This window comes from Lynx canadensis, chromosome C2 (genome assembly GCF_007474595.2).
Source record: "Lynx canadensis isolate LIC74 chromosome C2, mLynCan4.pri.v2, whole genome shotgun sequence".
NCBI classification, from domain to species: Eukaryota; Metazoa; Chordata; class Mammalia; order Carnivora; family Felidae; genus Lynx; species Lynx canadensis.
The window spans coordinates 121,070,649-121,085,634 of NC_044311.2; the positions used below are offsets into that span (position 1 = coordinate 121,070,649).

General features: G+C 34.0%; 1 protein-coding gene and 1 pseudogene across 1 annotated transcript in view; one reads left to right on the forward strand and one right to left on the reverse strand.

Annotated features, from left to right (window-relative positions):
• The window catches only part of CADM2 (cell adhesion molecule 2), a 1,081,856-nt gene that overhangs the window by 849,618 nt on the left and 217,252 nt on the right, over positions 1 to 14,986 (reverse strand). The gene's annotated exons all lie outside the window — the stretch shown is intronic.
• LOC115522921 lies at positions 8,678 to 9,462 on the forward strand (annotated as a pseudogene).

Sequence of the window (14,986 nt, forward strand, 5' to 3'; positions counted from 1 at the left end):
TTTAACTCAGCTCTATGGACTGACAGTTTTCCAATCAGTTACAAAATGTGTGTGTGCGTGTGTGTGTGTGTGTGTGTGTGTGTGTGTGTGTGTTTGTGTTTCTGGTTGTTGTGGCTTATTTATATTGTCAAAAATCCATTACCTCTTTTTATGATGAAATGGCTAAAAACTCCTGGGTGGGATTTAACCATTTGCAAAATTTAAAATAATTTCAATACAATAGAGGAAGACAATCTCCTTCCTCTTAATGCTTCATGCATCAAATCTAGTTTAAGCACTTCCCACATTACAGATCAGCAGTCTGCTGAGTGTTACAGAAGGCCATCACTGTTTCAGTATCCCACAAGTTAGTTTGGACCTTAGGTGGAGGACACAGAGTTTTACCATTCTCAAGCCAGACCCAATCTAGACTCAAAGAGTCTAGATTCCCCAAAGCTTCTCATAGAGGTGGGGCAAGAAACTGAGACAGATAGGGGACATCATTTTGATTAATGAGAGGCAGGAGACTTGGAAAAGCCAAAACACAAATCTCTTCAACTGGAATCCACAGAAATTAAGTGACTTTTACAATGCCATCAGCCTAGCTATGCAACTAAGATTTACCTTCCAAATTTATCTGCACAAAGGTTTTCCAATGTGCAGCATGTTTCCATGTTTTCAGCATGTGCATTTGTGATACATGCCACACTTTGAGTACTTTTAACACTAAATCCATGCTCTAGTATGTTTCCCACTGTTTCTGAAAGTTTAGATTCCATCAAGAAGACTAGCAGGACTTGTTAAAAATGCAGAATCAGGGGTCTGCCTCTGTCCTTGAGATGTTTTTATTCACATTTGATGATGGCAATGCAGGTAGTTCTCAGATGAAACTTCATGAAAATACGATATGGTGCCTCCTGGAAAGCTGGGATTGCATAGTTTCTTAAACTGTACCACAAAGCTGCTGAGAGAATGGATTCCTAGGTAGCAAGCATGATGTTTCTCATGCATGAGGATTCCAAATGCTCTGTAACAGACATAGATTTCTTTCTGCCACAGCCTCTATGACATTCTAGCTTCCAAGTCATTTCATTTTGTCTCCTTATTTTTTTAATTCTTATTTCTACTGTTTATATTGTTCCTTCATCAACACGATAGTCAGACATAGGCATTTGTTGTATTTCGGTCATCAGACAAAAACTTCTTTCTTTTTAAATCTTTAAAATCACCACTATCATCACATTTGTCCTAGCAAACACCCATTTGCCTATTGGCTTTGCCCAGATTGAGCATTCCCTGCAAACCCACCATATGTGTTCTTTTCTAAATGCATTTCTGATCATGTCACCCTCTTACATAAAGTGTCTCATTAGTTTCCCAATGGTTCAGAATAAACTCACTAGTCTATAAAACTTTGGTATTCCATTCTCCTCTCTTGAGCCTTATTTTGTAAGATTCTGCTCTATAAATCTCTCTGGTCCAGACTCAGTGAAAATGTTGAAGTCCCTCCCACGTGGTGTATTTCTGCATGCAACAGGACTTTACAGGTGCTCTTCTCTCTAGGAGCCTACTTTATGATAAACCTAGTACTTTCTTCTTTTGCCAACCAACCTATGCTCCAGATGTTAGTTCCTGAAATACTTCTACAGAGATTCTTCTCTGACTTCCCTACTGGGGTAAAGTCCCAATTTCACAAACTTCTCAACAGTACTTCATACAGCTGCAATTTTACATTTTTGGTGTAATTATTTGATTAGTATCTGTGTCCTCCACTGTATTTTAGGTTCCACAGGGGCAGGGACAATGCCAACTTTTGCTTTCCAGAGCTTTCATAGCCAGTGTGTGGCACATTTTAAGGTGTTCAGTGGATGCATTTGTTGAATGTATGAGATGATAAGAAGATATTTTCTGTCCCTAGGGAACTGGGAATTATTCTATGGACAAGAAGGTGACAAATTTTGTAAGCTGGGCATGACATAATCAGATCTGTGATGTAGGAAGATACATCACAGTAATTGGAGAATGCACTGTAGTGGGAAAAGACTGGAAGTGAGGAAAGAAGTCTGACAGCGACTGTAGCAGCCTGGGTTAGAAAGAGTAAGGGTCCTAACAAGGAAAGTAGCAATGGGATGGAGGGTTGTGGAGCAGGGATACTAGTGTTTGAGGGAAATGTAGGAATAATGGGAATCATGGTAAGTTCATACCCTGAAACAAGGTGAATGAGATATCAGGACATTCTATCATGTAAAGAGAAGCAGATTTTGGAGAAAAGTAAAATTCTTGGTTAAAAACAGTGAGTTATCCATGCTAAACTTTGCCAATTATTATGAATATGGTCACTGCTCAAAATCTATCACCTCAGCATTAAAGTAGACATTGAAATGAGGAAAAGGAGCTATCATACCCTTGATATCATCCTTCTTCTAACTATTCAGTTCAAAAAATTGGAGTCCTACAACGAATTTACAAAATCCTGTGAATCCTACAGAATATATCTCATCTCTTGTATTTTAATACCTGTTTGCCATATCAAGTTTCTTAGAAGTATAGCCATACTTCCTTATTTACACTGTCATTATTTCTGGAACCTCAAACCCTCCTTACTTTGACCATGAAAGGCTGCAGCGTCTCCCTTTCTCCATATAGTTTCTCTATCTCTTAATTTACTGCCTACAATCCATCATTCATTATCCTGCCAGACTGTGTTCTTTAAATGCTGCTTTCATCTTAAAATAACTTGTAATTGTTCTCTGTTGTCTTACACATCTAAGTCAAATTTGGTCTTTTTACAGTCCTTAAAAAAAGACCTGTCTTAACTGTCTGTTCTACAACATGAACCTATAATAAGTTAAATCCTATGGTTCCATGCTAGCCCCACTTTTCTCTCCTCCTCTTCTCTTGCTCCACATCAGTGATATCAGCATGAGAAGTGCATGGTAAAAACCATAACTTCCCATTTCCTTCACAAATATTTCCACCTTTTCCCATTTTACACCAGTCTCTACTTGTTCACTTTCTGAAACAGGTACACACTTATTCTGAAACTCTCTATCTGCATTCCCACTTGAAATCTCTTTGGGGTTCCTTCCTACTCCTGCACTTCTTGGCAGCCCACATGGCATGTAACAAGGCATTTAGCACATGCCACGTACTCAGTGTCTTCTCTTAGGGATGACTAAGGAAGATAAGTGCTTGTGAACGCCTAAGGAGAACAACAACAACAACAACAACAACAACAACAACAACAGCAAGTTGGTATTTCCCAAATGATTTCAATGTCAACAGGACACATAGAAATACACTACTGAGAATAACGGGAAGATGAGTGCTGTTTTCACCAAATAATTGAATTCTAAAATTCAATTCTTTTGTTTAAAAGTTGAGCAAGAAGCATTAGAATTTCCCAGCAAAGTACTACTTCAGATCTTGAAGATTCAATTTTGTGTATCATAATTGTGCCATCTAGTATACCCTGAAGTTGATTTGATGGGCCTCTAATTTCTGCTCTTATGCTCGGCAATGTGATGTATTTTTCTCTTAGTATGAATGATTTATTATAAGTTGTCAATAAATATATCATTTTACAAGTAAAATTACATTTCACATGAACAATTGAGTTTATGAGACATTGTGACAACAAAGTTAGATGTGTTTTGTGTAGTTAGTGAAATATAGTTTCTTTGTCTTATTCTCTGTACAGAAGCAGCTCTTCCATAGCATGAATCTGCATATGGAGGCCTTCCAGAGATCACAAGTTTTCTGTTAGTTAAAATAAACTGCTCCAAAAATTAAGAAAACAGTATCTCTGCTGACGAGGATTTGGGAAAAGTTAATCATTTAGGTTTTCTGAATTTAGTATGCCTTATACCTCAATTAGTCATGTAACATATTTATACATTCATTTATTCATTCACCCATTCATTCAACAGCTATTTGGATATGTAGTGGAGTGTAAAACTGACAAAATCTCTGCCCTTATTGTGCCTTTTTCAGAGCCATTGATTTTTTTAATGTTTATTTATTTATTTTGAGAGAGAGAAAGAGAGAGAACACAAGCAGAAAAGGGGCAGAGAGAGGGAGAGGGAGAATCCCAAGCACTCACTATGCTGTCAGTGCAGAGACCAACACAGGGCTCAGTCTCAGGAGGCTTGAGATCATGACCTGAGCAGAAATGGAGAGTCGACTACTTAACCTACTGAGCCTCTGAGGCACCCCTAGAGCCATTGCTTTGTTATCAGATGCTATGATGTAATTAAACTACAATCTACTTAGATTGTATATATCACAAATATATCACTGTTGATGAATGACTCAAAAAAAAAAGGTATGAGCTATCTAAATGTATACGAATAAAAGAAAATGTGATACAGAGCAAGATTTTGCATTAGGTTATATGAAAAGAAAGTAATAGGTAACCCTAAAAGGATGTAACTTTACGTAGCTATTAATTTTACAATGATAATTGTTAGCTTCCTGGCCAGTATCTGTTCTAAGGACTTCTATTTGTTTATATATGTGTTTGCCCATAAAATATCATTTACTTATACTGATAACAAAGCACAATAACCTATACAATTCTGTTTTCTAAAAGTAAAATTTGAAATAAAAAAAATGGTCACTACACGTTTTATCTTTTTACATATCTGTATTTTGACTCTTTTTTAAAGATCAAATTAAATAAACACTAGGGATTTTATATGTACTTGACTAATTAATTGGCGCAGTTACCAATCTCATTGCATTTATTAAGAAAACTTTATGAGAACAATAAATCCTAGTTCATCAGGGGAAATTAAAACTTATGGAAGTTAGTACGAAATAATAATCACTGCATTCTACAAGTTGAAGATGGCAGCACATAAGAGGATGCATTCCCTTGTTACATTCAATGATTCAGATTTGATGTACATTAATTTGCTCAATACTCTCCTACCACTTCTTTTCTCTGCCCTCTTTAAAAATGCCCTACTCAAAATTATCACCTTTTAAATTTCTGCAGGCATTGATTTTGTGTGAGTTTAGGGAATAATATAATTTCACGGGCAAATTTCACTTGTAATTTCCTTAATTCATTTTAAGTCCAAACCCAATACAGCCAAGGCATTCAAATACAACACATTGGGTAAGGCAAAGAGTGTCAATTTCAACAGATGCATGTGCCTATTAGGTTTCTGGTTTAAGATGATTGAAAAGAGTAGTTACAAAACTTCACAGAAGTTAGAAAAAAAGATGTGGCGAAAGAAAACAAGAGATATTTTTTAAGGGAAAAAAGTACATAATCACATAAAGAAAATAAAAACTTCAGCTTTAGAAGAGAACAGACATCCTACTGAGAACTCTGTGGCAGACAGCCTCTAAAATGACCCTTAGTGTTCCTTGTCTTTGAATATTCCTCTGTTTTTGAGGGTGGTTGGGACCTAGAGACTGATTTCTAAAGAATACAATGTATAAAATAATAGGATGTCACTTCCAGGATTAGGTTACAAAATATTCTGCCTTTTGTCTTGCTCACTCTCTCTGGCTCTCTTTTGCTTTTGCTGAGGGAAACCAGCTGTTATGTGTGAACTGCCCAATAGAGAATTGAATCTCTGGACAATAGTCATGGAGGACCTGTGTCAACAGGACCTGTGTCAACAGTCAAGTGACACAGTGAGCTTGGACATGGACCTCATTTGAGCCTTGAGATGACTGCTACCCTAACCTACACCTTGATTATACAGCTTTGGGAGAGCCTTTCAACCAGAGGTCCCAGCTAAATCTTGCCTAGATGCCTGACTCACAGAAATTAAGAGAAAATAAATGTTTATCATTTTAAAAGGACCATCTTTTACTTTATTTATTCAGAGTTATCTGTGCCTATGCACATCCATGCATTTTCTGTTAAAATAGTAAGCTTCTGGAGGACAGGCAAAGTAGTATCTAACAAGTTTTGTACACTGTTTACTTCAGAACATAAGTGCATATCAATTATTTAATGTGTCCTCCTGATAAGCATAATAGATTTTTCTATCAAAATGAGCTACTGATTGGAACTTAAATTACCTAAATAATTATTTCAAATCCCTGATTCACTTTAACTTTTGATTATCGGGTATGCAAAATTACTTATTCAAGGTTTGGACTCCTTCCACTTGTCACTTAGAAAAAGAAAAGAAAAGGAAAAAAACCTGCAATCTAAATTTGAGAAATGGAAAGTTGATACCAAATCCTCTGTAATCTGTCAGAGGAAAACAACTCCCTTTCAAGTCACAAAAAAATAAAAGCATGAAATGCCATTCTACATGGTTTCACTTACAGTTAATTCCATAAATTGTGATTAGTTTAAATATATGTAATATTAATAGCTAACTTTCTGCGTCAACAGATTCAAACTTCAAAACCCTTGTCTATTTGCTCTTCATTTTTAAAATGCTTGCTTAAAAGATATTATATCAAGGGCTTTTCATGCTTAGAAAAAGACAGATAACCAAATGTAATCCTACAATAATATTTCTGCTCAAAGTAGGTTACACTGATTGACATGTACAGGATATTTTTATGAGCAAACAAATATGAAAAAAAGAAATACACATAGTGAATTTCAGATATTCTGAAAATAAAATGTCTAACTATATGAACTATATAACAGTATAATAAATCCCTGTACCTATACTATAGAAAACAATCAACAGAAAATATCCTGAGCAAATACGTAAATAATCATATCTTCATAAAATTATCATTCTCATATTTTAAAAAATATATTTTGTATACTTACAATGAGTCAAAATCCACAACTGGAACTGATAAACTTATCTCGTTGATATATAGTAATTATGTGGTTACTTAAATATGTATTTCTGAAAAGGTTTATCAGCTATCAAAATGGTTTGTTCATGCATATAGTATTTAGACAAAAACAACAAATAATTTGTTAAAATATGACAGCAAAGTTATGCTGAAAATATTTTACAGATATGTGTCTTTCATAGGCTTCTGCTATAGAAATTAAATCATATCCAATAGAAATTATAATTAGCACTTAATGTCATTAACTAAATTATTTAACATATGAATTAATATTTCTAGGATCAAAATTTTAAGCACTGACATGTTTTGATATATCTCATTAAATTTTATAAGTTATTGAATCTAAACATCAATTGTAACTCACGTCACTGTTTTATGTACTTGTAAGAGAAAAATACCACCGATTAAACTCTGATACACTAGGGATGCTTCACAATTCAGATATGTTAAAATATTTTTTAAAAGTGTATGTTATTTCAATTAAATATGACAATTACTTTATATAGCTATAAAATACTATAACAAAGCTTAAAGGTCTGCAGAGATCTGATGAAGGAATATGTTTATGCTTTTTAAAAACCCACTGAAATTACTTTTTTCAACTACTATATTTTTTTAGACAAGAGTTTCTATTTCTGCACTTCAAAAATCCACATTAGTTTTTAATGAACATCAATTACACTTCAATTTTTCATATTACTCATGAAAGAAAATAATTTAGACTCCTTTACAGAACTGCCAATTGCAATTTACCTTGGCTCTTTCAGGCAAGAGCAGGTTCATAAATCAGCAAGTTAAGCATTTACTAAATGACAAAGAAACAAAATTACAAATGAATAAAATAATCCAATATTTTCCTTCAAATAACAAATTTAATATAGTTTTAGTAAAGAGGTTCCTAAAACTTATGATGGGACATTTCTATTTTGTATCTGAGTTGTATTATTGGGAGAACTCTCAAAAAAAACATAAAAAGTATTTTTGGAAAAATAATTGATATTACATTGTTTTAAAATTTCAGTGAATAGAAAGTCTCTAACTATTGGGCAATCTTTAAAACAATAGCAGGTTAAATATTATCTTGGTGGCCTACAAAACATAGATATGATAGAATTTTTCTTCCCACTTCCTAAACCATGCAATTTCATTACAAAGAAAGGCTGTATGTTTTAATAAGAAGAGCTGACTTTGGGTTCTGGGTTAGGACCCTGAACATCAGTTTCCTTAACTGTGAGATGTACATTCCATCATATTTTTTTTAAGAATTAAATAATGTGTATAAAGACTCTAGTTCAGTGCCTTCCATTTAATTGGTGTTCACTATAAAAGGAACTTGCATTATTTTACAAGAACATAAGGAGACACCTCATATAGTAACCATTCTACAAACACTAACACAATTACAATTTTTCAAAGTATATTAAAGCAAAAAAACTCACCTTCCTTAAATATATTCATAGAAATTATCTGTCATTTTAGCTCTATACTGTAAACACACAACTAAATACAAGTACATACATGTAATTTATCAGTCAGCCTAGTCAGCGTCCCTTAGGGGCCATTTGGTAGTATCTGAAGACATCTTCGATTGTCAGGACTGGGAGGGTCTAATACTGGCATCCAGTGTGTACAGGCCACGGGCACTGCTAACATTCTAAGGTGAATGAGACTGTCCTCAATACAAGGAATATCCAGCCCCAAATCTTAATTGTGCTGTGGTTGAAAAGCATTGCCCTAAATGTTTCTGTGGGCAGCCATTCAACTATGTAAAGAAATAAATTATGATGAGTATAATAAAAGAGCATGCCTGAAGGTAAAAATGTTTCTACAGATTTTTCTTATTATGAAATTTGGTTTTAATTGAAGATTGTTTAAAAGCAGTTTGCACTTTCTCCTCCAGCCATCCGAGATGCTTCAAGGAAAGAAACCTAAGGAGAAAAAGATGGTCCCAGCCCTTGCTGTCATGAAGAAGGTGGTCAGTCCTCTGTTTGAGAAAAGGCCCAAGAATTTTGGCACTGGACAGGACATCCAGCCCAAAAGGGGCCTCACCTGCTTTGCCAAATGGCCCCACTACATCCGGCTTCAGAAGCAAAGGGATATTCTCTATAAAGGTCTAAAAGTGCCTCCCATGATTAACCAGTTCACCCAGGCCTGGACCACGAAATAGCCACTCAGATGCTTAAGCTGGCTCACAAATACAGACCAGAGACAAAGCAAGAGAACAAGCAGAGACTGTTGGCTTGGGCTGAGAAGAAAACTCTTGGCAAAGGGGATGTCCCCACTAAGAGACTGCCTGTCCTTCAAGCTGAGGTTAATACTGTCACCACCTTGGTGGAAAATAAGAAGGCTCAGCTGGAAGTGATTGCACATGATGTAGATCCCATTGAGCTGGTTGTCTTCCTGCCTGCCTTGGGTAGTAAAATGAGGGTTCCCTACTGTTTTATCATCTAGAAGGACAGGCCAGGGGCATCTGGTCCACTGGAAGGCTGCACCACTGTTGCCTTCACACAGGTTAACTCAGAAGACAAAGGAGCTCTGGCTAGGCTGGTGGAAACCATCAAGACCAATGATACTGGCAGATATGATGAGATCTGCTTTCACCTGGGAGGCAACATTCTGGGTCCAAAGTTGGTGCCTCACATTGCCAAGTTGGAAAAGGCAAAGGCTAAAGAATTGGTCACCAAACCGGACTAAGTGTACACTGTTGATTTTTCTGTATGTAGAAGTAATAAAAAATTCTCTTTCACAAAAAATGGTGCGGGTTGCTAATGTCATAATGTTATCTGCTTGTTAGTCTCTGAACTTTAGATTGTGTGGTATTGTAAATTTTCTTTTCAAAATCTAGTTTGTGACCAGTCGCACCATTCCACGATTGCTCTGGAAGGCAATTTTAAGCTCTTTCCTAGATGTTCCAAGATGATAATTTCAGTGGATTTGTCTCATTTCCCAGTCTCAAAGGGAAAGAGAAAAAAATAATATTCATAACAAATCTAAGGATTTATCAGATGTCAGCAACTGCCACCTCCTTCTATTCTAGTTTAAAATACTCTTTAAAATCTTCTTTATTGCCAGCAACTATGTCCCTGCAACCATATTCTAATGCCTGTGTCATATCAAATCCCTTCTGATGCATACTGTCTTACCATAGCAGGACCTTCTACCTATCAGGCACTCTAATAAATGCCACATAGATCAAGCTAAATTGCCATACCACCTTCCTTCTAAAAGCTCCAGAATGACTTCTGTGGCTGAAGAATAATCAATTACTTACTCAATTCAATTCAACAAATATTTATTAAGCATCCATTCATTTTTGTGTTTTCTCCCCTTGAGGGCTGCTGTCCTTAAGAGCAGCTGGAAGCAAATGGCTTCCATTTATTAAAGACTTTTATTTTAAAGATGCTTAAGTGCAGTTCACAGCTCTTCAACTGCTCTTACCAAATCCTCAGAGGCTCCATTGTGGAGGAAATTCATGTTTTATCATACAGAAACAAGAGTAATGTGTTCCATTTTCATTTGGTCAAGAAAATATCAGCATTATAACTAGGGAAGGGATGTACAGAGTAGACATGGCATGTCTAAATATGTCATATATTACTATTATAAATAAGCTTATATACTCATTGATAATGTGAATTTATCTTTCCAAATGTTATCTATGTTAACTGTTATGCTGCATATTATAAGAAAAAACGCTTTATTTTGTTTATATTTTAATTACTCCTGATTTATATCAAGGTTTAGATAATACAAAAGACTGTTAAGTGTTTTGGATAACATATGCTTGTATTTCCAATAAGGACCATCATATTTTCCCTTTTTCTCCTGAGGAGCACCAAGAGTAGTTGGATGCCAATCTTAAAATAAATATTCTTTATTTGGATCAATATATAGATGATTCTTTCCAAGAACATTAGTCACAGTACTGCTGGGAACTGTCTCCAGATTTATCCCAGCCAAAAAAAAAAGATAGAGTATCTTCTCTAGAGAACCCTTGTGGGTTCTTTTCTCCCACCTTGGAGTTCAAAAGACTACTCCCACTACATTCTCTTGGGGATGTCAAAAATAGTACCCTATCTGTCATCTGTGTTGGAGCCAGGGCTGTGTTTCTCTTATAGGAGACTTATAGTTTTAGCATTCTGTAAGGTCGTTTCAAAGTCAACGTGCTGAGTCTGTCTGAGGCTACTACTGAAGACACCACCAGAGCACTTGTTTTCCCTTGGTTTAAACCATCAAAGTTCTGAGTAGAACTTATCCACCTAGTAGTGAAGAACTGCAGTCTAGGATGTTTATCTTTACTTACCTAATCTTTGATACTCTTCATAAACTTAAAAATAAGGGTTTATTACAACCACCAATGATACACTTATTGCCCACACAATATATTTCATTTTTTACAGCATGGTATTAAAATCTCTTACCAATCTGATTTTAACTGAGTTCTCTAGATGTTCTCCTCTCCTGGGTGCTTGTAAGAAATTATTTTATGTTCTGTTTTTTTTTGTTTTTTTTTTTTTGAGCATGGTCTTCTTTACACTACACTTTTGATGTTATGTCTCAAATACCTTTTAAAATTAGTATTTTTCTAACAAGAGGAACTATATGTACCACCATAGTGCCTAAGACTACAATTTGTACACAGTAGAAATTTAACAATGTTTGAGGAACTGGAAATAAGCAAAATGAAAGAAAACACAGTGGTATATTTTCATTATAAAAAGGGAAAAAACAATCAAATAAAGTATTGACTCATTTCTCAGCCCTGAAAGGCTATCTGTAGTTCAAGGAATGATGGCATTAGGACAACTATTCTTTTTCAATTATCCCACTGACCAAAAGACTTACCTACACCTGCATTTCTTTCCAAACCAACTGGCTTCTTAACCATTAGGAAACATGTTCACAAATCCATTGAAACTCTTGTACCAAAGGTCATTTAGAGTCTCCCCCAAATCTAAATATCTTATTTCTTACCTTTATCAATGTCCCTGCTGATGTTTGCCTCTCACACATACATCTTAAACCATTTCCATTACAAGACTTTGCGTCTTCTAAAATTCAGGTCTCACAAAGTAAATGCTTATAAATTGACTGCATTGAGTTGTAATATCCTCTTACTATATCATCACTGTCACAATAATAAGAAAAATACCCCATTCCTTATTTTAAAACTGTGTTCTGAAAACTGAGCCTTACATTATAGATTTCACAATCTATAGAGCATAAGGTAGTATTAAAATCAAATAAGTAAATATTACTCTTTTCATAAAGCACAATATATTTCAACTTTTTATGAAATAGTAAAATTTATGAAGAGATTGTTTTCTTATCTTCAAATCTAAACATACACAAAATAGCCATTAATTCAAATAGCTGTCTCAGCAGAAAGAGCTTTTTGAAGGCACTTGTGGGATTGGGCTAATCATCAGCAAGTTAGAAAGTGTCTCAGGAATGGAAATTACTGTGCATCTGGCTTCTCCCAGAAATCAGCTACATAATACATTGAAATGGAACATATTGCCTGTTAATTTTTTTTTCTTTGGAAATCTTTAAATAAATTTGGAGAAGATATTACCCTATCATGCTTTCTCATAGGATATTATTTCAGGACCACAACTACAAACAAGAACAATAGAATGTATTACACAAACATGCTCTATTTTTATCTTTGTTGGTATTAATAATCACATGCAGCATTCATTTATAGAAGTGAATTTTTCATGGAAAATAATAAAAGTGTGTTCATGGTTCAGTAAGTGAATTTTGGATGCATAACCACACTTGACAGATTTTAGCCTCTAATGCCTTAATCCTTCCCCAGCATCACTGATGCAATCTCTGAAAAGCTAAGTATTAATTTGAGAGTATCATTTTTGTTTACATCATCTGGAAAGGAGGATTCAGAGCGCATCTTGTGTAAATTGCAATTATACATAGCATACTTTTTAGAGCCATTTTCATATAACATTTTACATAATTGAATTGTATTCACTTGATTTGGGGGGGGCATGGGAATTAATGATACATTCTAAACATGATTCACTACAATTAAAATAAAGCAACTTGACTTTTAAACAGCAATAAAATACTTATAAAACTTATCAGGGAAAGATAAATTTTCATTGCAGATTAAAAATGAGAGCTTTATAAGAAAATAATGAAAGAATTAGGATTTCTAAAGCATTTAACTAAAAACTATTGGTATTTTTAATCCATCATTTTAAATTTATTTTGACATAATTTTTGTTTTGCAAAAGAGATGCAGTGACAGTATAGAGGGTTCCATATATCCTTATCCCAGTTTCCCCTAATGTTAGATCTTATAGACTTATAGTATATTAAGAATTAATATTTTATGTTCTTGGGTCCAAGCCAAGAAATCATGTTGCATTTATTTATCATCTCTCTTTAGTCTCTTAAAATCTGTGATTCCTTGTCATTGACACTTTTGAGGAGTAATGGTTAGGTATTTTGTAGAATGCCCCTCAACATAGGATTGCCTAATGTTTTCTCATGATTAGATGGGGTTATGGATTTTAAGGTAGAATACTAAAAGGAGAAATTACTTTCCTATCATATCATATTATTGGGTACAGATAACAAGGTAGCATTACTGATTAATTTGCATGTCTTGATTAAGGTAGTTATCTGCCAGGTTTCTCCAGCATTTTTCTCTTTCTGGATTCTGTTCGAAGTGAGCCACAAAATCCAGCCCTCACTAAAGAGGAGGAGAATTAAGCTTCTCATCATGAAGGAAGTAGTTTCAAAGAATTGTGGTTATATGTTATAAATACTACAATCAATAAGTATTTTGGGGGAGACCCATGAAGCTATGTATATATCCTATATCTCCTTATAAATTTGCCATTAATTTAGACTTTACCATTTTATTTCCTATTAATATTGATATATTATCTATATAAGAATATATATTTGCATATGTGATATTATTTAATATATATGACATTTAAAAAATAATGACATATTTTAAAAATATATAAAGTGTTTATATACTTTCAAATTAAAAGTGCATATATATGTTTTTAATTCTTCTCTTAGACATTTGATTTATATCATCTTATCCCCATATCTCCTATAGAATTCCTATGGGGAAATTGTGGGCAATGCTATATATATATATATATATATATATATATATATATATATATATATATGGGATAGGATAAGAAAGGGAAGCATTCTTAAAGAAATTAATGGGAATTTTTTTCTGTTGATAAACTTCTTGATATCTCTACAAAAGTTTAAGAAAATAGTGAATAATTAGGAAATGCAAATTTTCCCATGGAGGGACTTCAAACAGTCTACACTAAATTTACACTAAATGTTCCCTTATTCATTGAGAGAACTTCCCCAAGGTTTTTCAAAGGTGTGATACCTTGACATTTAATTTTGAATTTCTATGCTATCCACTCTGAAAGAATTTCATTAACTCTTCAGGTATATTACCCACTCCAAAGTAACTCCCTCTCCTTTAACTCTCTCTAACTCTTCTACTTGTAGAACATATTATCTTATTTATTATTTTTTTTTTCATCTCAATGAAAGATAAGCTCCAGAAGATGGATGGATCTTATCCATATTTTTTATACTCATTTGCCAACATGGAGGCAGCATTTCCCATTTAGTTGCCTTCTGATAGGTTTTTATTAATTAATTGAACAAATGAACTTTAGAACCATGAAATGTGTTTTTATGGAGAATTTTTTTTAAATCCAGTTGTATTTTATTCTTATAAATATCAATTTATTTGACTTTTTAAGTGGCTGTGGCATGCTCATTTGCATGCATATTCTACTTTGCCTTCATAAAATTATCATCAGCTTATTCCTATATTATCAATCATTTTTTTCCATTAGAGTTTCTGCATTCATTTAGACTTCAAATAAGTTTTTAGTCTGTTTTTTTCAGTTATTTTGCATCTTATGTACAAATTTATCAGAAATGAATCATAAAGCCTCTTTTTTGTCACTATGTAGTTCCATGAAAGTTTTCTATCACATACTCTTTTAAGCACTAATAACTTACACCATGGAAGTAATAGTATCACATGGTTCCTAAGGATTTGTCACTATCTCAGCTAAAATCTTCTGGGTTACATTTCAAGAAGTATTGGATAATATATAAAAAGGTGATTAACATCAGAAGAAACAGCACTATACATTTGAAGCCTAAATTGTATTCTCATTCTTTAAAAAAA